This window comes from Sarcophilus harrisii, chromosome 2 (genome assembly GCF_902635505.1).
Source record: "Sarcophilus harrisii chromosome 2, mSarHar1.11, whole genome shotgun sequence".
Lineage (NCBI taxonomy): Eukaryota > Metazoa > Chordata > Mammalia > Dasyuromorphia > Dasyuridae > Sarcophilus > Sarcophilus harrisii.
In genome coordinates this window covers 543,561,149-543,589,056 of record NC_045427.1, presented here as the reverse complement: position 1 = coordinate 543,589,056, position 27,908 = coordinate 543,561,149, and positions in this window count along the sequence as shown.

Here is a 27,908-nt window from a genome sequence, read left to right as displayed (position 1 = left end):
CTTCTTCATTGGTGGAAAGTTCTCTCTTTTCATTTTTAAGACTAGTAATTTGATTTTCCTCTCTCCTTTTTCTAATCATATTTACCAAAGGTTTATCAATTTTATTGTTTTTTTTATAAAACCAACTCTTACTTTTATTTATTAGTTCAATTGTTTTTTTGTTTATTTTTTACTTTCTATATTATTAATTTCTCCTTTTAATTTTAGAATTTCAAATGATGATTGTTGGAGGGGATGTGGGAAAACTGGGACATTGATGCATTGTTGGTGGAGTTGTGAACGAATCCAGCCATACTGGAGAATAGTTTGGAACTATGCTCAAAAATTTATCAAACTGTGCATACCCTTTGATCCAGCAGTGTTACTACTGGGATAATATCCCAAAGAGATTATAAAGAAGGGAAAGGGACCTGTATGTGCACGAATGTTTGTGGCAGCCCTTTTTGTAGTGGCTAGAAACTGGAAACTGAATACATGCCCATCAGTTGGAGAATGGCTGAATAAATTGTGGTATATGAATATTATGGAATATTATTGTTCTGTATGAAATGACCAACAGGATGATTTCAGAAAGGCCTGGAGAGACTTACACAAGCTGATGCTGAGCGAAATAAGCAGGACCAAGAGATCATTATATACTTCAACAACAATACTATATGATGACCAGTTCTGATGGACCTGGCCATCCTCAGCAATGAGATCAACCAAATCATTTCCAATGGAGCTGTAATGAACTGAACCAGCTATGTTCAGAGAAAGAACTCTGGGAGATGACTAAAAACCATTACATTGAATTTCCAATCCCTATATTTATGCTCACCTGCATTTTTTATTTCCTTCACAAGCTAATTGTACAATATTTCAGAGTCTGATTCTTTTTGTACAGCAAAATAACGGTTTGGTCATGTATATTTATTGTGTATCTAATTTATATTTTAAGATATTTAACATCTACTGGTCATCCTGCCATCTGGGGGAGAGGGTGCGGGATAAGAGGTGAAAAATTGGAACAAGAAGTTTGGCAATTGTTAATGCTGTAAAGTTACCCATGCATATAACCTGTAAATAAAAGGCTATTAAATAAAAAAAAAGTTTTAGAATTTCAAGTTTAGTAATTGATGGGGGGTTTTAAATTTGGTCTTTTTCTAGCTTATTAGGTTGCAAGCCTAATTCATTGATCTTCTCGTTCTCTATTTTATTCACATGAGCCTCTAAGGATATAAAATTTCCCCTTATTATTGCTTTGGTTGCATCCCATAAATTTTGTTATGATGTCTCACTGTTGTCATTATCTCAAGTGAAATTATTAATTGTGTCTGTAATTTGCTGGTTCACCCAATCATTCTTTAAGATGAGATTATTTAGTTTCCAATTCGTTTTTTGGTCTATTTACACCTAACTTTTTGTTGAATGTAGTTTTTATTGCACTGGGATCTGAAAAGAAAGCATTTAGAATTTCTGCCTTCCTGCATTTAATTTTGAGGTCTTTATGTCCCAATATATGGTCAATTTTTGTGTAGGTTCCATGAACTGCTGAGAAGAAAGTATACTCCTTTCTGTCACCATTAAGTTTTCTCCAGAGATATATCATACCTATTTTTCTAATATTCTATTTTAGAATTTTTAATTTTAATTTCTTTCTTATTTGTTTTGTGATTTGATTTATCTAAATCTGAGAGCGCAAGATGGAGATCTCCCGATATTATAGTTTTGCTGTCTATTTCTTCTCGCAACTCTTTCAACTTCTCCTTTAGGAAGTTAGATGTTATTCCACTTGGTGCATATATGTTTAATACTGATATTGCTTCATTGTCTATAGTACCCTTTAGCAAGATATAGTTTCCTTCCTTATCTCTTTTAATTAGATCAATTTTTGTTTTTGCTTGATCTGAGATAAGGATGGCTACCCCTGCTTTCTTTACTTCACCTGAAGTATAATCGATTCTGCTTCAGCCTTTTACCTTTACTCTGTATGTATCTCCCTGTTTTAAATGTGTTTCCTGTTAACAACAACAGTAGGGTTCTGACTTTTGATCGAGTCTGCTCTCTGCCTCCTCTTAATGGGAGAGTTCATTCCATTCACATTTATGGTTAAAATTACTAATTATCTATTTCCTGCTATCCTAATATACCCAGATTATGCTTTTCTTTTTCTTGCCCTCCTTCCCCCCTTTCCTAGTATTAAACTTATTGGTCCCACATGGGTCTCACAGCTCTCCTATTTTAGGATCCCTCCCTTCTCCCTTTCCTTATTACTCTTTTTTCTTTCCCCTTTTCCTCTCCCACTTTTTAATGAGGTGAGAGAAGATTCTCTGTAAAACAAATATGTCAATTATTTCCTCTTTGAGCTAACTCTGATTAGAGTAGTATTCACATAATGTTCCTCCCCCTCTCTAAGTTCCCTCAGATATGATAGGTTTCCTTTGCCTCATCATCACATGTAGTTTCCCTCTTTTTATTTCCACTTTTTCCTTTTTCTGACACTATTCCCTTTCCATTTCTACTTCCTTTTTTATGTTATATCAGTAAAATCAAATTATATATGTGCTTTTTATGTATATCAAATTATATATGTGCTTTTTATGTATATCTATAACAGAAATACAGTTCTCAAGAGTTCCTTTTACCTTTTTCTACTTCTCTTGAGTCCTGTTGTTAGAGATCAAATTTTTTGTTTAAGTCTGGTTTTTTCCTTAGAAACAAATGGAATTCCTCTGTTTCATTAAATGTCCATCTTCTTCCATGGGAAAAAAATGCTCAGCTTAGCTGAGTAGTTTATTCTTGGGTGCATTCCAAGTTCTTTTGCCTTTTGGAATATCAAATTCCAGGCCCTTCGATCCTTTAACGTTGAGGCAGCCCGATCTTGCGTGACCCTTATTGTGGCACCTCAGTATTGAACTTTTTTTTCCTGGCTGCTTGTAAAATTTTTTCTTTAGTCTGAAAATTCTGAAGTTTGGCCACAATATTGGAGTCTTTATTTTAGGGTCTTTTTCGGAAGGTGTTGGATGAATTCTTTCAATGCCTATTTTACCTTCTGGTTCTATTACTTCTGGGTATTTCTCTTCAATGATTTCTTATAAAATAGTATCTAGACTCTTTTTTTCATCATAATTTTTGGGTAGTCCAACCAGGTTATCTCTCCTAGATCTATTTTCCAGGTCTGTTGTTTTTCTAAGTAAATATTTGACATTTTTTTCCAAACTTTCATTTTTTTGGTTTTGCTTGACTGATTCTTGATGTCTCAATGAATCAGTCATTTCTATTTGTTCAGTTCTGATTTTTAGTGAGTTATTTTCTTCCTTAGCATTTTTTTAAACTTCTTTTTATATATGTCCAATTGAGTTTATAAATGAGTTGTTTTGCTCTATGGAATTTTTTTCCATTTCACTATTTTTTTAGTGAGTTATTTTCTTTTTCCAATTCACAAATTCTGTTTCCCTACACTTCTTGCGAGTTTTTTTTTTTACCTTTTCCAATTCACATTTCAGGAAGTTGTTTGTTTTTGTTTTTTTCCACTTCATGAATTTTTTCTTTTAATTAGTTATATGCCTTTTCTGTACTCTCTTGCATAGCTTTTCTTTCCTTTCCCCATTTTTCTTCTAGTTCTCTTTTAAGGTTTTTAATAGTCTCTTCTAGGAGAGCCTTTTGTATTGGGGACCAACAATTGTCTGGAGGCTGTCTGCTATTCGTCTTTTCAGGGTTAAAAAGCTGTTCTCTTTCTGTATAGAAACTATCAATTGTCCTTTTGATTTTTTTACTCATTTTGTTAAAGCCTGTAGGGTCTGTCTTAACGTCCAGGAGGTTACCAGCTTGCTCTGCAGAGCAGTGATAGGTGTATGGATGGGTAGCTGTCCTCCTAGCTGGCTACAAAAAGCAGTGAGGTACTGGAGTGCTCTGGGAAAGAGTTCCCTAACCAGAAGTAGCTCAGGCCTGCAGGACCGAGCTGGGAAATTGCCCTACCAAGAACCCCCACAGTGAGAGTTTCACTAACCCAAGCCAAAGCCCACCCTGGGGCTGTGGGTGTTAGCAGTTGAGCAGTGAATGGATTTGCAGGGACTGGAAGTGTCTCTGACCAAGGAAGCACAGTCTGCTGGGGATGTTCTATTGCCCCCAGCCAAACCCCCCACTATGCCAATTAGAGGCTGTCCAGGCTGTGCCCCCCTGCTGTGCAGATTTATAACTGCCCCCACAAAAGCCCAGAACTGCAGGGTGTGGCTGCAGGGCTACATTACAGTCTGCCTGAGTCACTTCCGGGTTTGATTGGTTATGGCCATATCTTGTTAGGTTCTGACTTTTTTAGAGTACCCTCTGTTTTAGGCTTTAATTTCTCTGCCAGTTTACTGGTTTGTAATCAAGGCAGAGCAGTTAGTCTATAGCAGAGTCATCGCTATAATTTCTCTAGCCACAGAGATCACCCCCAACCCTGGTCTGCTCAGGATGCTAGTCTCTGGCTGCCTGAGCCAGTTTATTCCTGGCCCCTCAGGACAAACCTTTCCTGGCGATCTTCCAGATTGACTTCGGCTGGTAAGTTGTAGTGCTTCTAATCTTTATGAAACAGTAGAGAGTCATTTTTGAGGTGGAATGAAATAGTTGGTTATGAGGAGAATGAGAGGAGCTTAGAAAGGCACTTAGAAAGTACCTTCTCTGCCATCTTAGCTCCCCAAAGCTAGCATTTCTAATATAATATTAAATAGTAATGGTGATAGTGGGCAATTTTGTTTCACTCCTGATGTTATTGGGAATGGTTGCAGTTTGTCCCCATTACATATGATGCTCACAGATTGTTTTAAATAGATGCTACTGATTATTTTAAGGAAAATTATCTCTATAATTTTTCTAACCACAGAGATCACTCCCACACAATATGCTTGCCTATGGTTCTCTCCCTGCTTGTGCTGATCTTCTCCCTGGCCCCTCAGGACAAACCTTTTCTGATGAAATTCCAGATTATCTTCAGCTGGTAAATTGTTGTACTTCAAGTCTTCATGGATTTTACCAGTCAATCACTATTTTGGAGGCTGAATTAAATGTTGGTCATGAGGTTATCAGAGAGCTGAGAAATCATGTGTACCTTCCTTGCCATCTTGGTTCTGCCCCCAAAAGGCAATATTATTAAAGAAAACCATTCATTTCCTTTTCAAATTCTCCCTCTGAAATTTTTCCAACTCTCAAGGATAAACCCCTGAGAACAATGAAGGGATATGGAGGCTTCCTATCCCAACTCTGACTTCGTTACTGGGACTTTAGCATACAAAAATCTGATAGAAGCCAAAAAAAATAATGTGTTCCAACCAAGGCATCTCCTACTATATGGGGAGACAGATATCACAGAGGGTAGATAGGCAATTCAAGCCCGAAACCAATGCCCCCCAGTCGTTCCTGGATAGGGATACCTCAATAAAGACTCCAAAGTCAGGGAGAAAGACAAGGGAGGAGGAGGGACAGAAAACAAGAAGAAAGGATAGGGACTTATGCATTCTGGCAAGAGGCTTACTTCTAAGAAATTAACAGAGATAGGAGTCCAGGTGAAGAGCAGACGAAGGGACCAGTCCATAAGCTTAACCCCTCCAGGGTTTCAGTCCTAATTAATATACAATAGAAGAGTAAATTTGATAGGCAACAATTAAAAGAGAGCCAAACAAATTCCTCTGAGGAAGAGACTATATTACTACAAAAGCAACCAGGCAGCATCAAGGAACTCTTTGAGGAGCTTGCCTGATATTTATAAGACATGGATTGTCTCCCCTGGGCAAGGCAACTTTTCAGTCACTGATTGAAACTAAAAAGGCTCACCTGGGGCCCTATACTTTGAAACACTTAGCACAATCCAAACTTCTACACCTGGCTGAATGGACAAAAACATCCTATTTTTCTGCCCACTGCAATCAGCTGTCCACGCAGAAACTAACAAAGACCCTGCTGGAGCCCATTCAGAAGTCAGTAAAGATGATGGTGCCTTTCACAGATACAGAGAAGTACAAAAAAAGAAGGTATCTCAAATCCTTGATCCAATGACAAGCCTTTTCCTGGACCTTACCTTTCACTAAATCAGAGATGTAATACTTCCATCTCATTTTATAGAATAAAGTAGAATTTTGACTATTGTTGCTTATTAATTTTTAAGTAATAAGTAATGAAATTAATTTTTAAATGTAACAAACAATTAAATTTAAAATTATAACTATGAGCTTCAATATTTTGATGTTTTGGTGGTAGTATGCTGGGATATGGCTTTTCATTATTTCTTTTTTCCCCTCACATACATATTTTTTATTTTATTTTTATATGTATATTAACTTTTTAAATATGCATTTCTTTATAAATTGTCTTGTGAGAGAAAAATCAAATAAAAGGGGAAAACCATGACAGAAGAAAAAAAAGTGAATACAGCATGTGTTGATTTAATTAAATCTCAATAGTTCTAATTCTGGCAGTTTGTGTTTTTATCTAAAGTTTATACACAGCTAGATGGCACAGTAGATAGAGAACCAGTCCTGAAGTCAAGAAGACCTGAGTTCAAATCTGGTGTCAGACACTAAACATTTCCTAGTTGTGTGACCTTGGGTAAGTCATTTAACCCTAACTGCCTCAGGAAAAGAAAGAAAGAAACAAACAAACAAACAAAGTTTATTGGGATTGCCTTGGATCACTGTATCACTGAGAAGAACCAAGTCTTTCATAATTGATCATCAGTTCATGCAAATCTTCCCAAGTCTTTCAAAAATCAGCTTCTTCATCATTTTAATAGGACAATAATTTTCTATAACTTTCATATACCATAACCTATTCAGCCATTCTCCAATTGATGGCTATCTACTGATTTTCCTATTCTTTGTCACCATAAAAAGAGTTGCTACAAATATTTTTCTCAGATGTGGGTGCTTTCCCCTCCTTTTGGAAGGGCGCTTCTGGGCCAGAGAAGACACACAGTTTTATAAACCTTTGGGTATAATTCCAAATTGCTTCCCAGAATGGTCAGATCATTTCACAATTCCACCAACAATACATTAGTGTCCCAGTTTTCCCACATCTCTAACATTTAGCATTATCTTTTCGTGTCATCTTAGTCAATCTGAGAGGTATAAAGTGGTATCTCAGAGTTGTTTAAATTTGCAATCCTCTAATCATTAGTGATTTAGAGCCTTTTCATATGATTATAGATGGCTTTAATTTCACTATCTGTGAATTATGTGTTCATATCCTTTGAGCATTTATCAACTAGGGAATAACTTGTATTCTTATAAATTTGACACAGTTCTTTATATGTTTTAGAAATGATACCTTTATCAGAAATACTGGCTTTAAATTTTTCCCAGTTTTGTATTTTGCACTGTTCTATTTCTTAGTCATTAACAAATGGTTTTGATGACTGCTACTTCATAATAGAGTTTTAGGTCTGGTATGGCTAGGCCAGTATCTTTTGTATTTTTTTCAGTAATCTCCTTAATATACTTGCCCTTTTGTTTAGCTCTATTAAATATTTTTTGGCAGTTTAATTGTTATGCACTGAAAAAGCAGATCAATTTAAGCCAGAATTGTCAATTTTTACTGTATTAGCTCAGGCTACACATGAGCCATTGATATTTCACAACTCCACCAACAATGCATCGATGTCCCAGTTTTACCATATGCTCTCCAACATTCAGCACTGTCTTTCCCTGTCATTCTAGCCAATCTGACAGGTATGTAGTGGTATCTCAGAGTTGTCTTAATCAGCATTTCTCTGATTAATGATTTGGAACACTCTTTCATATGAGTAGAAATAGTTTCAATTTCATCATCTAAAAATTATCTGTTCATATCTTTTGACCATTTGTCAATTAGAGAATGACTTAATTTCTTATAAATTAGATTCAATTCTCTATATGTTTTGGAGATGAGGCATTCTTATTTATAATCTCATTCTTTATGCCTAAATCATGGACCCATTTTGACCTTATCTTGGTGTATGGTGTTAAGTGTAGGTCCATGGCTAGTTTCTGTCATACTAATTTCCAATTTTCCCAGAAGATTTTGTCAAACAGTGAATTCTTATCCCAAAAGCTAGGGTCTTTGGGTTTGTCAAACACTAGATTATTATATTAATTGACTATTTTTTTTCCTTTGAACCTAATCTATTCCACTGATCAACTAGTCTATTTCTTAGACAATATCAAATGGTTTTGGTGAACACTGCTTTATAATATAGTTTTAGATCTGGTACAGCTAGGCCACCTTCATTTGATTATTTTTTCATTAGTTCCCTTAAAAGTTTTGACTTTTTGTTCTTCCAGATGAATTTTGTTGTTATTTTGTCCAGGTCATTAAAATAGTTTTTTGGAAGTCTGATTGGCATAGCACTAAATAAACAGATTAGTTTAGTAGTATTGTCATCTTTATTATATTCATTCAAATATATCCAAGAGCAGTTAATACTTTTCCAATTGGTTAGATCTGGCTTAATTTGTGTGGAAAGTGTTTTATAATTTTGCTCTTATAATTCCTAACTTTCCCTTGGCATTTGGATTCCCAAATATTTTATACTATTGACAGTTATTTTAAATGAAATTTTTCTTTGCATTTCTTGCTGCTGGATTTTGTTAGTGATATATAAAATTGCTGAGGATTTATGTGTTTTTATTTTTTATCCTGCCACTTTGCTAAAGTTGTGGATTATTTCTAATAGCTTTTTCATCAAATCTCTGGGGTTCTCTAAGTATACCATTATATCATCTGCAAAGAGTGATAACTTGGTTTCCTCATTACCTACTCTAATTCCTTTAATATCTTTCTTGACTCTTATTGTCAAAGCTAGCATTTCTAATACAATATTGAATAGTAATGGTGATCATGGGCAACCTTCTTTTACTGCTGATATTATTGGGATGGTTCCAGTTTATCCCCATTGCAGATGAGCTTACTGCCGGTTTTAAATAGATGCTATTGATTATTTTAAGGAAAAGTCCATTTATTCCTTTAATCTCAAGTGTTTTTGCTAGGAATGGATGTTGGATTTTATCAAATGCTTTTTCTGCATCTATTAAGAAGATCATATGTTTTTTGTTAATTTGATTATTGAAAGTCAATTATGCTAATAGTTTTCCTAATATTGAACCAGCCCTTCATTCCTGGTATAATTCCTACTTGGTCATGGTATATTATCCTGGGGATGATTTTCTGTAATCTTTTTGCTACTATTTTATTTAAGATTTTATCATCAATATGCATTAGGGAGATTGGTCTCTATTTTACTTTCTCTGTTTTCAACCTACCTAATTTAGATATCAGTACCAGATCTGTGTTATAAAAAGTATTTGGTAGGAATGCTTCATTCCCTATTTTTTCAAAAAGTTTATAGAACATTGGAGATAATTATTCCTTAAATGTTTGGTAGAATTCATATGTAAATCCATCTGGTCCTGGAGATTTTTTCTTAGGGAATTGATTAATAGCTTGTTCTATTTCTTTTTCTAAAATGGGACTATTTAATCAATTTACATCTTCCTCTGTTAATCTGGGCAGCCTATATTTATGAAGGTAGTTGGGCAAAGTAATTCCTAATTATTTGTCTAATTTCCTCTTCATTGGTGGAGATTGCTCCTTTTCATTTTTAAGACTAACAATTTTATTTTTATCTTTCCTTTTTCTAATCAAATTTACTAAGCATTCATCTATTTTGTTGTTTTTTTATTAAACCAAGTCTTAGTTTTATTTATTAATTCAATAGTTTTTAACTTTCATTTTTATTAATTTTTGCTTTTAATTTTAGAATTTCAAGTTTAGTATTTGATTGGGGGGAGGGGTTTAATTTGCTCTTTTTCTAGCTTTTTAAGTTGCAAGCCCAATTCATTGATCTTCTCTTTCATTTTTATTCAAGTAAGCTTCTAAAGATATAAAATTTCCCCTTATTACTGCTTTAGCTTCATCCCACAAAGTTTTATATGATGTATCATCATTGTCATTCTCTTGAGTGAAATTATTAATTGTGTCTACAATTTACTGTTTCACCCAATCATTCTTTAAGATGAGATTATTTATTTTCCAATTACTATTTGGTCAATTTACCCCTAACATTTTGTTGCATATAGTTTTTATTACATCATGATCTGAAAAGCAAGCAATTACTATTTCTGCATTACTGCATTTGATTTTGAGGCCTTTATGTCCCAATATATGGTCAATTTTTGTATATATTCCATGCACTGCTGAGAAGAAAGTATACTCCTTTTTGTCACCATTCAGTTTTCTTCAAAGATCTATCATATCTAATTTTTCTAATATTCTATTTACCTCTTTAATTTCTTTCTGATTTATTTTGGGGTGTGATTTATCTAATTCTTAGAGTGCAAGATTGAGATCTCCCACTATTATAGTTTTGCTGTCTATTTCTTCTTGCAACTCTCTTAACTTCTCCTTTAGGAAGTTAGATGCTGTACCACTTAGTGTGTATATGTTTAATATTGATATGCTTCATTGTCTATAGTACCCTTTAGCAAGATATACTTTCCTTCCTTATCTCTTTTAATTAGATCAATTTTTGCTTTTGCTTGATCTGAGATCAGGATGGCTACTGCTGCTTTTCTGACTTCACCTGAAGCACAGTAGATTTTACTCCAACCTTTTACCTTTACTCTGCATGTATCTCCCTGCTTCAGGTGTGTTTCCTGTAAACAACATATTGTAGGATTCTGGCTTTTAATCCATTCTGCTAACTGCTTCCTCTTTATGGGGGAGGTTATCCCGTTCACATTTATGGTTAAAATTACCAATTCTGTATTAGTTGCCATCTTATTAACCCCTGTTTATGCTTTTCTCCCTTCTTTCCCCCTTCCTAGTATTAAACTTGTGAACACCACTTGCTTTTCATAGCCCTCCCTTTTTAGTATCCCTCCCCGCACCTTAGAGTTCCTCCCTCTATCTTACTCCTTTTCCTCACAATTTCTGTATTCCCTTCCACTTAGCTTACTCCTACCCTTTTCACTTTTCCCCTCCCACTTTTCAATGAGGTGGGAGAAATTTCACCATAAATGGAATATGTCTAATTTTTCTCTTTAAGTCAATTCTGATGGCAGTAAGATACCCACTATATTCGTCTCCCTCATTCTTTCTCTCAAATACAATAGGTTTTCTTTGCCTCTTTGTGAGATGTAGTACCCCCACTTTACCCTTTTCCGGGTACAATTTCCTTTCCACCTCTAATTTCTAGAACAAAGTATACATGTATTCTTTATATGTCTTTTTAGCAGAAATATAGTTACCAATATTTCTTTTTACCTTTCTAGGTTTCTCATGAGTTCTGTATTCGTAGATCAACCTTTTTGTTTAGTTCCAGTTTTTTTCATCAAAAGTAGATGAAATTCACTTATTTCATTGAATGTCCATGGCCTTCCCTGGAAAAAGATGCTCATTTTGATTGGGTAAGTTATTTTTGGCTGCATACCAAGTTCCTTAGCCTTTCAGAATATCGTATTACAGGCCCCTCAATCCTCTAATGTGAATGCTGCTAGATACTGAGTAATCCTTATTGTGGCTCCTCTATATCTGAATTGATTTTTTTCTAGCAGCTTGCAGTATTTTTTCCTTCATCTGATAGTTCTGGAATTTGGCCACTGTATTTTTTGGAGTTTTTGATTTTAGGGTCCCTTTCAGTAGGTGATTGATGAATTCTTTCAATTTCTATTTTACCCTCTGTTTCTATAACTTCTGGGAAGTTCTCTTTGATAATTTCCTGGAAGTTCTCTTTGATAATTTCCTGGAAATTAGTGTTCAAGCTCTTTTTTCATCATGTTTTTCAGAGAGTCCAATAATTCTCAGATCGTCTCTCCTAGATCTATTTTCCAGGTCTGTTGTTTTCCCAAGAAGGTATTTGCTATTTTTTTCCCATTGTTTCATTTTTGGGGGTTTTTGCTGGACTGATTCTTGGTGTCTCTTTGAGTCATTCAATTCCATTTGTTCGATTCTGATTTTCAATGAATTATTTTCTTCACTTACTTTTTTATAACTTTTTCTAATTGTCCAGTTGAGTTTTTAAGTGAGTTGTTTTGTTCTATGGAATTTTTTTTCCATTTCACCAAATTCATTTTTTAGAGAACTATTTTCTTTTTCCAATTCACTAATTCTGTTTTTCAAGGATTTGATTTCTTTATCCACTCTATCTTTAAATGAATGGAATGACTAATCCAGCCTCTCTTGTCAAGCTTCCCTTTCCCTTTCCCATGTTTCTTTTAGCTCTCCTGTAAGAGTCTTTTTAATTTCTTCTATGAGAATCTTGTGTGTTGACAAGATCATATCACCTTTTGGGGATTCCTCTGGAGACAGTCTGTTTTTAGTCTTATCGAGGTTTAAAGTGTGTTCTCTATCCATATAGAAGCTATCAATAGTTAGAATCTGCTTAAATTTTTTTCTCTTTTTCTCATAGAAGACTCAAAGAAGACAAATTAGCAAAAAAAAATGGTCTCCTTTTGGGGGGGGGGAGAGGGCAGAGGGGCCTGGATGGTATTACTGAGCTTCCTCTACAAAATGCAGGGGGCAGCAGTGCACTAGTAGGACAGCAATGGCTTCAGGCTATGTCTGTGCTCTGAGACTCTGAGAGTGTGCTGACACACTATAGATATGTGTGGCCAGGTCCTGAGAGACCCTAGCTTTTGGGGGTTATATTCTTTACCTCCTGTGTTTACAGCTTCTCTGCTGGTCTAGTGGCTTGCTGCCAAGGACAAATAGCCACACTGTGGTAAAGTTCCTTCCACAGAAATGGCTGAGATCAAAACCCACCCCCCTTTGGTCTGCTCAATGTGAGCTGCCTGCCATGCTCTTGCTGCTGCTGGTTGCCTTCAGCCTGTGCCCTGTCTAACTGTTCCTACCCTTGAGCAAAAATAGACCTTTTCTGGCGAATTTCAAGGATGTCTTCTGTTGGTAATTATTTGTGCTTTTTTTTTTCCAGGCAAGCACTAATTCCGAGGCTTGTCATGAAATAAATTCTGAGAGCAAAGATGGAGATTAAGTAGTGTGTGTGTCCTCTTTGCCATCTTGGCCAGAAGTCCCCTCACTTTGCTTTTTTACTCATTTTTTAAAGCCCTTAGGATATACCCTCAGGGCAAGGAAGTTCTCAACTTCCTCTACAGAACAGAGATAGATTTACAGTAACTGTCCTGCAAAGGGACTGCAGAGATCTTCCACTCTATGGAAGTGTCACTACCCTGGGCAGAACCCCAGGCTCTTTGAAGCTGCACTGTGGTCATGATAAGTAACTCCTGGTGCTGGGTGGGTATGGCCAGGTCCTATGAAAGTCTGACATTTTGGTGTACACTCTACCTTACATTTTGTGTAACTTCTTTGCTGATCTACTACTTTGCAACCAAAGCAGAACAGCCAACCTGTGGCAGAGTTCTCCCTGCAATTTCCCAACCAGTGGAGATCACACCCCGCCTCCAGTCTGCTCAGCTTGCACTAGCTTCCCTGTTCTGCTTCCCTGCTTGTGTTGGCCTCCTCCTGCCCAATCAAAAGACCTTTTCTGGTGATCTTCCAGATTATCTTCTGATAAATGCACTTCCAATATTCGTGGATTCTACCAGTCAAGCACTATTTCAGAGGCTGAAATTGGTAATCAGTAGTGAGAATAGAAGGAAGCACAGAATGAAATATGTGTCTTCTCCACCATCTTGGCTCTGCCCCTGACATCTGTAACTCTTGAGAATTATATCTGTTACTGGGGTAGACAGAAGAGTTCCAGCATATGGATAGAGGGTGTGGTTGGGAATGGACTCTGATGTGATTATATCAAATAAAAAGACAATAAAAGGAGGAAAAAGGACTGTACAGGAAGAAGTAAGAGGAAGCATAATTGGAAAAGTTAGATCAGTGAAGAATCACAGAAAATATATTACAAAGGAGGGAGATAAATGAGGGGGATGACCATTGTCTGATGCTTAATCTCATTAATTTTGGTTCAAAGAGGGAATAATATAATCATATAGCTGGATATAGAAATTTATCTAACCCTATAAAGAAGGAAAAGAAGAAAGAGGAAAGAAAAGGGAAAGACTGGATAGAAAGGAATGCAGAAAAACTAGGAGAAAAGAGTGAGAGAAGGTAAAGGAGTGATAGAAAATAGTGCAGGTAGTGGGTGAGGTGACAAAAATAAAACATTGCTAAGGAGGGACAGGGTAGAAAGAGAGAATAAAAGTATATGCAGGGGTGAAAATATGATGGAGGAAAATCCAGACCTGTTAATCATAACTATTAATGTGAATGGGATGATCTTTCCCATAAAACAGAAGCCAATAGCAGAGTGGATTACAGAAGCAGAATCCTACAATAAGTTGCTCACAAGAATCACATTTGACGTAGAAAAACACATGAAGAGTAAAGGCTGAAGGAGAATTTATTATGCTTCATATGAAATAAGAAAGCCAATTGACAAATCTGATATCAGGTAAAACAAAAGAAAAAATAGATCTAATTAAAATATATAAGAAAGGTGAGTATGTCTTGATAGAGGTTACTGTGAACAATGAAGGAGTAATGATATTAAATGTACATGTACCAAGTGGTAGAACAGCCAAATTCATAGAGAAGGTTTTAAGCCAGTTAGAGGAAGAAAAAGACAGCAAAACTATACTAGAGAGAGACCTCCACATCTTCCTCTCTCAGAATAAGACAGATTTAACCACAAAATAAACAACAATAAACTAGGCAAGTAAATAGAATCCTAAAAAAACCTAGATATGACAGACCTCAGGAGAAAATTGAACAGGGACAAAAAGGAATACACCTTTTTCTCAGAAGTACTTGGCACCTAATATATATATACATATATATATATATATATATATATATATGCATTAAAAACTTCACAGTCAGTTTCAGAAATGCAGAAATAGTAAATGCTTCCTTTTCAGACTATGATGTAATAAAAATTATATTCAATAAAGAACCAGAAAGATAGACAAAAAACCAATTGTGAAATATACTACCTAATTCTAAATAATGAGTGGTCAAACAATAAATCACAGAAGCAATCCATAATTTCATCCAAGACAATGGCACTAATAAAACAACATATAAAAATCCATGGTATGCACTCATAGTAGATCTTTTTATTATTTTAAAATTTTTTTCAAAGCAGTTCTTGGGGAAATTTTATATATCTAACTAGCTAAATGAATAAAGTAGAGAAAGGAGATTAATGAATTAGGCATGCAACTAAAAAAACTAGAAAAATAACAAATTAAATCCCTCAATTAATCTCAAATTAGAAATTCTAAGTCTCCCTGGAGATATTAGCAAAATTGAAATCAAGGAATATATTGAACTAATTAATAAAAGTAAGAGTTTATTTTATGAAAGAGTTAACAAAATAGATAAACCTTTGGTTAATTCGATCAGAAAAAGAAAAGAAAAAAAAAAATCACCAGCAGCAAAAATGAAAAGAGTGAACTTGCTACCAATGAAAAAGAAATAAAGCAATAATTAGAAGCTACTTTGCCCAGTTGTAGGGGAGCAGATATGACAATCTAACTGAAATGGATGAATATGTATAAAAATACAAATTGCCCAGATTAACAGAATAGGAAATAAATTACTTGAATAGTCCCATTTAGAAAAAGAAATTAAACAAGCCAGCAATAAACTCCCTAAGGAAAAAAATCTCAAGGGCCATATGGATTCGCAAGTGAATTCTACCAAACATTTAAAGAACAATTACAGGCAGGGTATGAAACTATGCATGCATACCATTTGACACATCAGTGCTACTACTAGGTCTGTATTCACAGAAATCATAAAGGAATTAAAATTCCCACACCTGCAAAAATGTTTGTAGCAGCTCTTTTTGTAATGGCAAAGAATAGGAAAATGAGTATATGTCCATCAGTTGGAGAATGGCTGAATAAATTGTGGTAAATAAAGATAATTGAATGTTATTATTCCATAAAAATAATGAACTGATTTTTAGAAAGGACTAGAAGCATTTACATGAACTGATGCTGAGTGAAACAAGCAAATTTGGAGAAACATTGTACACAGCAAAAGCAAGATCATGCAATGATCAATTATGAAATACTTAGTTCTTTTCAGTGATTCAGTTATCTTTTTTTTTTAAATCCCAATAAACTTTGGATAGAAAACACCATCTGCATACAGAAAAAGAACTATGGATATTGAATGCAAAATGAACACATGCTATGTTCACTTTTCTTTTTGTTTTGTTTTTTCTCTCCATGGTTCTTCCCTTTTGTTCTGATTTTTCTCTCTCAACATGATTCATAAAGCAATGTACATTAAAATAAATTATTCTTTTTAAAAACCTTACAGCATTTCATATAATTCTAAAGTAATTTCTTCTCTCTAAAATCAGTCAAATGTACAGGGAAAGATTTTTAAGTTATCTGAATGTTTGACTATACAACACTGTCCAGTTTAGGAGTGGATGTCAATAGATCTGATCATTGCCCTATTGATCTCAAGTTGGATAGTTACACTTATTTGTTGGTAGTGTATTATTTGTTATTAAACTTGGTTGAGAATTTTGATTTTACATCACAGTGGTCTCTGACAAGGGAAATGCAGCAGACAAAGTGATCCAATCAGTGGTATCTGTTAAGTTTTGACAAAACTTTTCAATAAAGTCCTATTTAGTTTTTTCAATATATGTTATTGGTTGAGTTTTAGTTATGCTCCCTAGGTGTAAGCCTAGGGATTTAACAACGTGATATGAAGAAAACAACTGCTTAATAAATTTTCCTATCTTTCTACTTTTTAAGGCTTATCATATAATAATCCATTTCTAAGAGAGAGGACATCACATACCTTGTCTCATGCTAACTATAATCATAGAAACACATAAAGCCTTCAATCAACTCAATCAACAAATATTCACCTGATTTTGCTGTACAGAAAAGAGGATTCATGCATTGTGACTTCTTTAATTGGATAAAGGAATGAGTAGCTGATTTTCTAAAAAATAAACCAAGTACTAAAGTGCACCTTAAATAAATGGAGGCATTATGGTCATGGTCATTCTAGCTCTCGTTGACCACAGATTTCAGAGCTAAGTATTCTCATTCTAGCACTAGAGTTGGTTTCTTGTTTGGAAGGGAAAAAAGTTTATTTCTTCCTTCTCATTTCATTTCTCATGTCAAAGTAGAAATAGGAGACTGCATCTAGGTGGAATTAGATTTACTTTATTACTGATGCAATTGATGTTAAGTAACTTGCCCAGGGTCACACAGCTAGTAAATGTTAAGTGTCTGAGGTCAAATTTGAACTCAGGTCCTCCTGATTTCAGGGCTGGTGCTCAAGACAACATATTAATCTGGAAGCAGGACAAAACTATTTGGAAAAAATCATGCTTATAGCAGAGGAGGATTTATATTATGGCTCAAGAATAGACATAGTTCATAAAGCATGAAAAGTTATGTTACCTTCTTGTCACTTTTTATCATTGAACTTTGAAGTTAAAACTACTCCAACCTAAGAAACCAAAATAAGTTTGTGAGAAAGTGAGTCTCAGGCTCTGGATGGGGTATGAGGGATGGGAATGGAATACTTTATGGTGGCTGTTTTTCCTATGCTATTTTTAATAAATGCTTTTGCTAAAAGCTAATTAAGTATAACTGGCTTATTAAAAAGGGAAATACATTGACAGATGCTCATGATCAACAGTTTATGCATATTAGAAATTTAGCACCTCAGGGTATCAGTGGAACCCTAAAAAGCAGTAGTCCTCTTCTGAGGATATCAACTTTTGAATGCTAATGCAGGCTGAATGAATAACCCCAGAGAGAGTTTTACAGATACAAATCCAAATGACTTTACGTATATACCATAAAGTATTGTATAATTAAGTTTTTCCTTTAAAAATATTAAACATGGGGCAGCTAGGTAGCTCCTGCCTTGAAGGCAGGAGGACCTGAGTTCAAATCTGGCCTTAGACACTTAATACTTCCTGGCTCTGTGACCCTGGATAAGTCACTTAATCCCAATTGCCTTAGCAAATGAATAAATAAATAATATATAAAAAATAAAAGCATTAAACATTAAATTTTCTTCTAGAATTAAAAAGACAACTCACTTAAACTAAAGTATACATAGGAAGAACTTGCAGAAAAACATGGAAAAATCTTATAAATAAGTATTTCATGAACTCAGAATCACTAAAACAAAAGTTGAATTTTGATTCACTCTTTCTTCACTGAGTATGCAAATTACATATATAAATGGAATCTCAAGAGTATTTACAATATCCATGTGAATTTTCAGACCTTAAACTGTTACATACATTTGGTGTGCTGTAAGTCTTAAAATATAATGTATAGTCTATATAAAAACAAATTATCCCTATTAGAAAATAGTTTGAATCAAAAATTAGGGTTTTATACAAAATTTATAATGCCACTATATTATAAAAATAGTCCCTTTAGGTAGTTTATTGGTTCGTACTAGATAACCAGTATTTGTTGTAATTACTGAGATTAGGCTTTTTTATAAAATATTTGATATTTGCTACTTGAGCTCTTACTTAGCTTGGCTTCTTTTACTTCATTATTTTATTTTTCCTTAATTCTTTGCCCATAGCTCTTGCTGCATTTCAGATAATATCAACCATTATTAGCTTTTTTAAACTGTCTTAAGATATTATAAGATATCTCTTAAGATATTTTTTAGTTCTTTGAAGATATAAACCACTAGGACACATTTAGACAAAACCATAAACTTCCCCCAAAAAATCATGAATCATAAGATGGAAAGGACACTGGAGCTCATCTATTTTCTATTACCCTATCTTGAGAAGTTCTTTAAGTCATCCCAAATTAATAGATGAAAAATAGGTACATTCAATCATAAGGGGTGACGCTTCATAACTTTTTTTTTCAGTTGCATGATCTACTTCATGGCTGTTCTAAGACTTAGAAAGTCAAAGAACAATTATGATTAAGACTCCTGAAGTTGATCCACTCCTTAACACTAACAGCAGCAGCTCATAGTGGATCCCAAATGTCTGTTATCTATACTGGATAAGACAATCATGCACATAATGACTGTCACAGAAGTCATGATATCAAGTAGATTAACATAACCTCTTTTAAAGAGGAGAAATTTTTCAATTTCTGCATCTACCTATAGCACAACTTAACTACCTGCTAAAATGACATTTGTGTCATCTATTTGCCAACCAGTTAAATGATGTCACTAGAGGTCTTCGTTATAGTTTACAATGACAGTATGATTTATTTGTACATTAAATTATGACGTCAGTGTTCATTTTAAACACTATTCTAGATAAAAAAAAATCTTTACTCTGAGTTTAGATATGTTGTTGATAATTATGATTGTTTTTCTCTTCATTTCTGGCTGTGTTTCCCTAAATAAAGAAATGTTAATGACCATGCCTAAGTGAAGGGGCAGATCATTTCTTCTAGAGCCTCCACAGTTGTGAATAATAACTTGAAACAGTTGCAATGCAGCCTTTATTAACACAGATGTTCCTTGTGGGTTGGGAATGAAATAAATTGGAGGTAAGAGGGAAGAGGAAAGAGGTTAGAGAATAGCAACTGCCTATCAGTCTCCTTGTATCATCATCATCCTCTCACACAAAGCAATCCATTCTACAGGTCTGAGGTAGACCTCCAGCAGCCACTGGCAGGTGGGTCCCGTATTACAATAGGGAAATCCTTCAGGCTCTGCATGAAAGTTCCAGAGGCTTTCCATCATGAAGAGGAAAGATATAACTTACCTTGTTAACTTCTGATGGTCACCCATCCATACACAAACCTACCGTATTTTCAAAGTTCTCACTTTCATCATATCTAAACAAATTCTATTTTTTTTATTTTTATTTAATAGCCTTTTATTTACAGGATATATGTATGGGTAACTTTACAGCATAAACAATTGCCAAACATCTTGTTCCAATTTTTTACCTTCACTCTACCCTCCCCAGATGGTGATGACCAGTAGATGGTAAGTACATTAAAATATAAATTAGATACACAATAAGTATATATGACTAAAACATTATTTTGCTATACAAAAGAATTGACTCTGAAATATTATACAATTAGCTTGGAAAGAAAATAAAAATGCAGGTGGGAATAAATATAGGATTGGGAATTCAATGTAATGGTTTTTAGTCATCTCCCAGAGTTCTTTCCTGGGATAGTGGTTCAGTTCATTACTACCCACTGGAAATGATTTGGTTGATCTCATTGCTGAGGATGGCCAGTCCATCAGAACTGGTATCATATAGTGTTGTTGTTGAAGTAATCATGATTCTCCTGGTCAAAAAAAATTTTTTTTTTTTTTTTTTTTTTTTTTTTTTTTTCCAAAAAAAAATTGAAAACCTTGTTTAAAATTTCCCTTTAATTTTTTCCCCCCCAAAGGGAAACCCAAAAGGTTTTAAAAAATTTAAAAAAAAAATTTTTTTTTTGGGAAAAAAAATTGGGTTAAAAAAAAAGGGGGGAAATTTAAATAAAACCCCAAAAGTTTAAAACCAAAAAAAAAAATTCAAAAGGGGGTTTTTTCCCTTCCCAGGGGGGGTTTTTAAATTCTTAATTTCCGGGAAATGAAAATTTTTTTTTTAGGAAAAAAATTAATTTAAAAAAATTTTTTTTTTAAAAAAAAATTTTTCCTTTTTTTTAAAAAATTTTTTTTAATTTTTTAAATTTTTAAATTTTTTTTTTTTAAGAAAAAAAAAAAATTTTTCCTTAATTTTTAACCCCCCCAAAGGGGGGCCCAAGTTTTGGTTTTAAATTAAAAAAAAAAAAAATTAAAAATTTTTTTTTTAAAAAATTTGGGAAAAAATTTTAAAATTTAAAAGGGAAAAAAAGGGTTTTTAAATATAGGGGAAAATTAAATTTGGTTTTTTCCCCCCAAAATTTTGGAAATTTTTTTTTTTCCCTAAATTAATTTTTTTTTTTTTCCTCCCAGGGTTGGGGAAAAGGGTTTTTTAATTTTTTTTTTTTTTCCCCCCTTTTAATTGTTTTAAAAAATTTTTTTTTTTGTTGGTTTTTTTGAACCAATTTTTTTTGGGTTTTTTTTAAAATTTTTTTTTTAATTTTGGGAAATTTTTTTTAAAAAAAAAATTTTCCCAAAATTTTCTTTCCTTTAATTTTCCCTTTTTTTTTTTTAAAATTTTCCTTTGGTAAACCAAATTTCCTTTTTAATTTTAAATTTTTTTGGGGTTCCAAAAACTTTCCCCCGGGGTTTGGGAAAACTTCCCCCCCAAAAATTTTTTTTTTTTCCCCAAAAAAATTTTTTTTATCTTCGCCCTTTTAAGGTGGTTTGGGTTTTTTTTTAATTTTAATTTTTTAAAAATTTTAAGTTTTTTTCTTATTAAAAATTTTTCAATTTTTAAAAATTTCTTTTTTTTTTTTTTTTTCCTTTTTTTTTTTAAAAATTTTGGTTAAAATTTTTTTTAAATTTGGGAAAAATTTTTTTAAAAAAATTTTTCCCTTTTTGCCCCTTTCAATTTTTTTTTTTTTTTTTTAAAACTTTATTTTTTTTCCAAAAAATTTTTTTTTTTTTAATTAAAATTTTTTTTTGGGGGTTTTTTAAAAACCCAAAAAGGTTTTTAAAAAAATTTTTTTTTAATTTTTTCCCCCCCTTTTTTTCCTTTTTTTTCGGTTGGGTTTAAATTTTTAATTTTTTTTTTTTTTTTTTTTTTTAAAACCAAATTTTTTTAAAAGGGGTTTTTTTTTTTTTTTAAAAAAATTTTTTTTTTTTTTTTTGGGTTTTTTTTTTTTAATTTTTTTTGTTAAAAGGGGGGTTTTTAATTCTTTTTTAAAATTTTTGGGTTTTTTTTTATGGGAAAAGGGGTAATTTTTTTTTTTTTTTTCTTTTTTAATTTTTTTTTTTTTTTTTTAAAAAAAAATTAAAGGGAAAAAAGGGAACCGGTTTTCCCCCGGGGGGGTTTTTTTTCCCAATTTTTTTTCTTTTGGTTTTTTGGGGTTTGTTTTAAATTTTTGGGGAAAGGCCCCCTTTTTTTTAAAGGGGTTTTTTTTTTTTTTTGGGGCAAATTTGGGGGGTTTTGGTTTTTTTTTTTTATTAAATTTGGCCAAATTTTTAAAAAGGTTTTTTTTGAAAGCCTCCCTTTTTTCCCAATTTTGGGGGGGGGGTTTTTTTTTTTTTTTTGGGGGGGTTTTTTTTTGGGCCCAAATTAAGGGGGGGTTTAAATTTTTTTCCCCGGGGGGGGGTTTTTTTTAAAAAGGGGGGGCCCTTTTTCCCTTTTTCCAAAAAAAAAAATTTTTTTTTTTGGGGGAAAAAAGGGTTTTTTTTTTTTGGGGGAAACCCGTTTTTTTTTTCCCTTTTTTTTTTTAATTTTGGGTTTTTTTTTTTTTTTTTCCAAAGGGGGTTTTTTTGGGTTTTTTAAAAAAAATTTTTTTTTTCCCTTTTTTTTTTTTTTTCCCAATTTTTTTTTCCTTTTTTTTTTTTTTTTGGGGTTTTTTGGTTTTTTGGTGGGGCCCTTTTGGTTTTTTTTTGGGGGGGGGTTTTTAATTTTTTTTTTTTTTTGGGGGTTGGTTTTTTGGGTTTTTGGGTTTTTTTTTGGGGGTTAATTTGGAAATTTTTTTTTTTTTGGGGTTTTTTTTTTTTTGGTGGTTTTTTTTTTTTTTTTTTTTGGGGGAAGGCCAATTTTGGGTTTTTTGGGGCAATTTTTTGGGGGGGGGTTTTATTTTGGGGTTTTTTAAAGGGTGGGGGGTTTTTTTTGGGGCCGGGTTTTTAATTTGGGTTTTTGGGTTTTTGGGTTTTTGGGGTGGAAAGGTTTTTAAATTGCTGAGAAGTAGTGGTGGTTTTTTTTGGTTTTTGGTTTTCTTTTTGTTTGTGATTTCCAATTTTACTTTTTTTTGTTATTTTGCGGTTTTTTTTTATTTTTTTTGCTTTTTTTGTGGTTTTTGTTACTTGAGAGTGGGCTGAGATTTTGCTTGCGGGTTTTTTGGTTTGCTTTTTCTGCAACCCTTAAAGTGGATGGCCTGGGGGTTTGCATAATTTTTTTTTTTTTTTTTTGTTAATTTTTGTTTTTGTTTTTTGGAGGGACAATTTTTGTTTTTGCTTTTTTATAAGTGGTGGATTTTTTATTTTTACTTATGTGGTTTTTGTTTTTTAAATTTTTTCAGGGGTTTTGGCCGGGGTTTTTAAATAATTTGTTGGTGTTTTCCTTTTGGAAAAGTTTTTCCCTTTTTAGGGAAAAAATTTGGTTTTTGCCTTTAACAATCCCCAATTTTGCTTTTACTTTTTTTTAATTTTTCTTTCCCCTTTTTTTAAATTTTTTGGAGTTTACCGGTAAGATGTTATTTTTAATCCCTTTCCCCCTTTTGAGTTTTTTTCCCTTTCCTTCCCTTTTTATTTTTTTTTTTTTTCCCTTTTTCTTTCCCCTTGTTTTTAATTGGGGTGTTTTTTAAAATAAAGGGTTTTTTTTTGGAGCAATTTATGGAGGGATTTGGCATTTTTTCCTTTGTATTTAAGGGTTGTTTTTTGGTGGGGGGGGTTTTTCAATTTTGTTTTGGCCATTTTTCTTTGGTTTTTTTTTGGTTTGGCTGGGGCCAAAGGGTGGTTTTTTTCCTTGAAAAAGGTTTTTAAGAGTAAGTATTTTTTTTTGTTTTGGTGTTTTGGTGGTGGAGACGGGGTTTTGGGGAATGGTTTTTTGGAAAATGGGTTTGGTTTTTTGGGTTAAAGCTTTTTTCGGGGTGGTGGGCGGAGTGGTTTGGTTAAATTTTGTTTTTGGTTTTTTGGGGGCGGGAGTGGGGGGCGATTTTGGGTGGATTTTGGTTTGTGGTGGCTTGGGTGGGTTTAAAATTTTCCAATTTGAAGTGTTTTGGGCATGATGTTTTGGGTTTTTGTTTTGGGGTTTTTTTTTGTGGGGTGTTTTTATGGGTTTTTTTATGGCTTTTTTTTTATTTTTTTTGGTGTTTTTTGTGGGTTAGTTTTGTGTTTTTTTTATTGGTTTTTTAGAAAGGCCCATTTTTTTTTTTTGGACCAAGTTTTGTTTTTGGGTGAGATAACCCGGTTTTTTTTCTAAAGTTTGTTTGCTTTTTTTTGTTTTTGCTTGATTGATTTTTGCCGTTTTTTGGGCCGAATTTTCTTTAAAATTTTTTTTGCTAGGCTTTTTTTTTTTTTTGTTAGTTTGGTTTTTTTGTGGGAATTTTTTTTTTTTCCTTTTTTGGAATTTTTTTTTTTCTTTTGGCCAATTTATTTTGGTTGGTTTTTTTTTTCAATTTGGCTAAATTTTGGCTTTTTGTGTTTTTTGTTTTTTTCTTGGCAAATTGGCCTTTTAGTTTTTTATTTTTTTTTTTTGTTTCATTGGAAATTTTCATTTGCCGGGGTTGTTGTTTGGTGGTTTCGGTTTTTTAATTTTTTCTTTTTTTTGGTTTTGAGAGTATTTTGCGAGGCAACCGGTTTGTTTGTTGTTTGTTTTTTTGGTTTGTTGACCGGTTTTTTCTGGAAGTTGCCGATTTTTTTTTTTTTTTTCTTGTTTTAAAGTTTTAGGGGTTGTTTCCTTTGGCGGGGGTTTTTTTTCCTTTCTGGAGAGAGGGAGAATTGTAAAATTGGACCGGGTTTGAGGTTGGGAGTTTTGAGGAGATTTTTTCCCCGGGGTGGGATTTAGGATTGGCGGTTTGTGGTGGGGTTGTGGTGGGTTTGGGCGATTGGTTTGGGTTAGAGACAGGGTAAAGTGGTTACTTTCCCAGGGGAGTTGGTGGGATTTGGGGGAAGGTGAATGAATGGTAGATTTAAATTTCTGGGCCCGTTTGAGGTTTTGGGTTGGGAAATCCCCTTAAAGTTTATGGTTGTTGGAGACGGGAGATTGAGGGCAACCTGGTTGTGTTTCTGGAGTGAGGGATTCCAATTGTTTGGGGAAAAAGTTTGGGCCGGGGTTGGGGCGAACCTTTTAAAGGATTTTGTGTTTTTTTGGTTTGAGGTTTCTTGGAATTTAATTTTCTCCCAGTTTGGCCCGATTTTTTCCCGGGAAAATTTTGGGGATTGGATTTTTTTTTTGGTTGGTGAGTTGTTTTTCTTATTTTTAGAATTGTAGAGTTAAGACTTTTTTTTGAGGTTGAGATAAATTGGATAAAGAGGGGAGAAGAGTTAGAAAGTTGATGTGTTTTTGCCATTTGGTTTGCCCTTTCTAAAAAAATTTTAAGAAATAATAAAAAAATTTGTTTATGTTTAGAAAACAAAGAAGGATTTTTTCCTTTTCCCTATGAGTCATTCCAATACTTGGATAGACTAGAATTGAAATGGTTTGCCAGTATTTCTTCATGTCATCATGATGGGAAATCTTAAATAAAAAAGTTCTTCTTGTTTACTTTTCCAAGGTTTGGGAGACTAAGAATCAGGCCACTCCCTTACATGGGCTAAAATGAGCTTAGTTTGTTTTGCTCTCCTTTAGGAGACACACAACTGCAGTATACACTTTGTTCATCTTTCACAGGGGTAGGAAAATATGTGAAGTATAAGGTGGGCTGTAGGGAAGTATCTGGATTATTTTTGAATATTTAGGATTATTTCAGCTTAATCCATTTTTTAAAATTCTTAATCCCCTGCTATGGCTTCTCAGAGTTGTTTTCAGGGTTGTTTTAAATGAAGTTTTCCTATTATTAGTGGAAATTAATAATAATGTCCCTAAAAAAATCATAGATATCATTCAAAAGCAACCACATGCATTTTTGGCAGAATATAGGTAATCAAAAATGGAAATGCAGTATCCCAACAGCAAGATCAAATGAGATAATGCATGCTAACATACTTGATATAATGTAGTATATAAATATAAATATATATTTTACTATCTTAGATACAGAACTTAATGGAACTCTGGTTTCCATCAGGACTAAACCTCTCAAATTTTGCAAGTGAAGCCATAAATGAAGAAGAAAAAATCTCCAGGGTTATATGGATTTACAAGTGAATTCTATCAAACATTTAAAGAACATTTAATTCTAACACTCTGTATACTATTTGGAAAATTAGGAAAAGAAGAAGTTCTGTCAAATTCTTTCTATGACACAAATATGGTACTGATACCTAAATCAGGAAGAGACAAAACAGAAAAAGAAAATTTTCCTAATGAATATTGATGCAAAATTTTAAAATAAAATATAAGCAAAGAGATAACAGCAACTTATCAGAAGGATTATACACTATGATCAAGTGGGCTTTCTACCAAGAATAAAGGACTGGTTCAGTATCAGGGAAACTACTATGGCCATGTCAATAACAAAACCCAACAGAAATCATACTTCAATAGATGAAGAAAAAGCTTTTGAAAAAATGCAGCATGTATTGCTATTAAAAACCCTAGAAAGCATGGGGATAAAGGGAGGTTTCCTTATCAAAATAAGCAGTATCTATCTACAACAAAAAGCAAGTACTATTTGTGATGGAGAGAAAGTGGACACATTCCCAATGAGATCAAGAGTAAAACAAGAATGTCCATTATCACCATTGTTATTCAATATTGTACTAAAAATGTTGGTTTTAGCAACAAGCAAAGAAAAGGAAATAAAAGTAACTAAAATAGGCAATGGGGAGATAAAACCATTACTATTTGAAGATGATATGTTAGTCCTAGAAAATTACTGAAAAACATTACTTGAAACAATTACCAGCTTTAGCAACACTGCAGGGTATAAAATAAACTCACAAAAATCACCACCATTTCTATCTATTACTAATGAAACCCAGCAGCAAGACAAAGAAAAAGAAATTCCATTTAATGGAAATAAAATATTTGGGAGTCTATCTGCCTAGATAAAACCAAGAATTATATGAGCACCATTACAAAATACTTCTCACACTAATAAAGTCAGATCTAAACAATTGAAAAAAATATTGATTGCTCATTGGTAGGTCAAGCTAATAGACTTAAAATGATACTTTTGCCTAAATTGATCAATTTCTTCAGTTCCATACCAACCCAACTGCCAAAAATTACTTAATAGAGCTAGAAAAAATAATAACCTTCACCTGAAAGAATAAAAGGTTAAGAAGATAAGAGGTAATTAATTACAAAAAAATACAAGGTACTATAAGAAATGACCAAAAGGATGATTTCAGAAAGCCCTGGAGAGACTTACATGAACTGATGCTGAGTGAAATGAGCAGGACTAGGAGAACATTATATATTTCAACAACAATACTATATGATGATCAATTCTGAAGGACGTGGCCCTCTTCAAAAATGAGATGAACCAAATCAGTTCCAATAGAGCAGTAATGAATTGAACCAGTTACACCCAGCGAAAGAACTGTGGGAAATGAGTATGAACCACTACATAGAATTCCCAATCGCTCTATTTTTATCTGCCTGCATTTTTGATTTCCTTCATAGGGTACATTATTTCAAAGTCTGATTCTTTTTGTACAGCAAAATAACTATATGGACATGTGATACATATATTGTATTTAACTTATACTTTAACATATTTAACATGCATTAGTCAACCTGCCATCTGGGGGAGTGGGTGGGAAAAAGGAGGGGAAAAATTGGAACAAAAGGTTTTGCAATTGTCAATGTGGAAAAATTACCAATGCATATATCTTGTAAATAAAAAGCTATAATAAAAAAATTTTAAAATAAAAAATATAAGGTTACTTAGTGATATCAGATATAAAACTACATTATAAAGCAGCAGTCATAAAAGACATCTGGTACTGGCTGAGAAATAGAGTGGTGGATCAGTGTAATAAGTTAGATACACACAACACATAATCAATGACTATAAGAATCTAGTATTTTATAAACCTCCAAACTCCAGCTTTTGGGATAAGAACTCATTATTTTACAAAAAATACTGGCAAAACTGGAAAATCATATGTCAGAAACTTGGCATAGACCTACATCTCACAAAATAAGGTTAAAATGGTTTGGGCATAAAGGGTGATATAAGTAAATTAGAACAGCAAGGGATAGTTTACCTATGAGGTATTTGAAAAGGGGA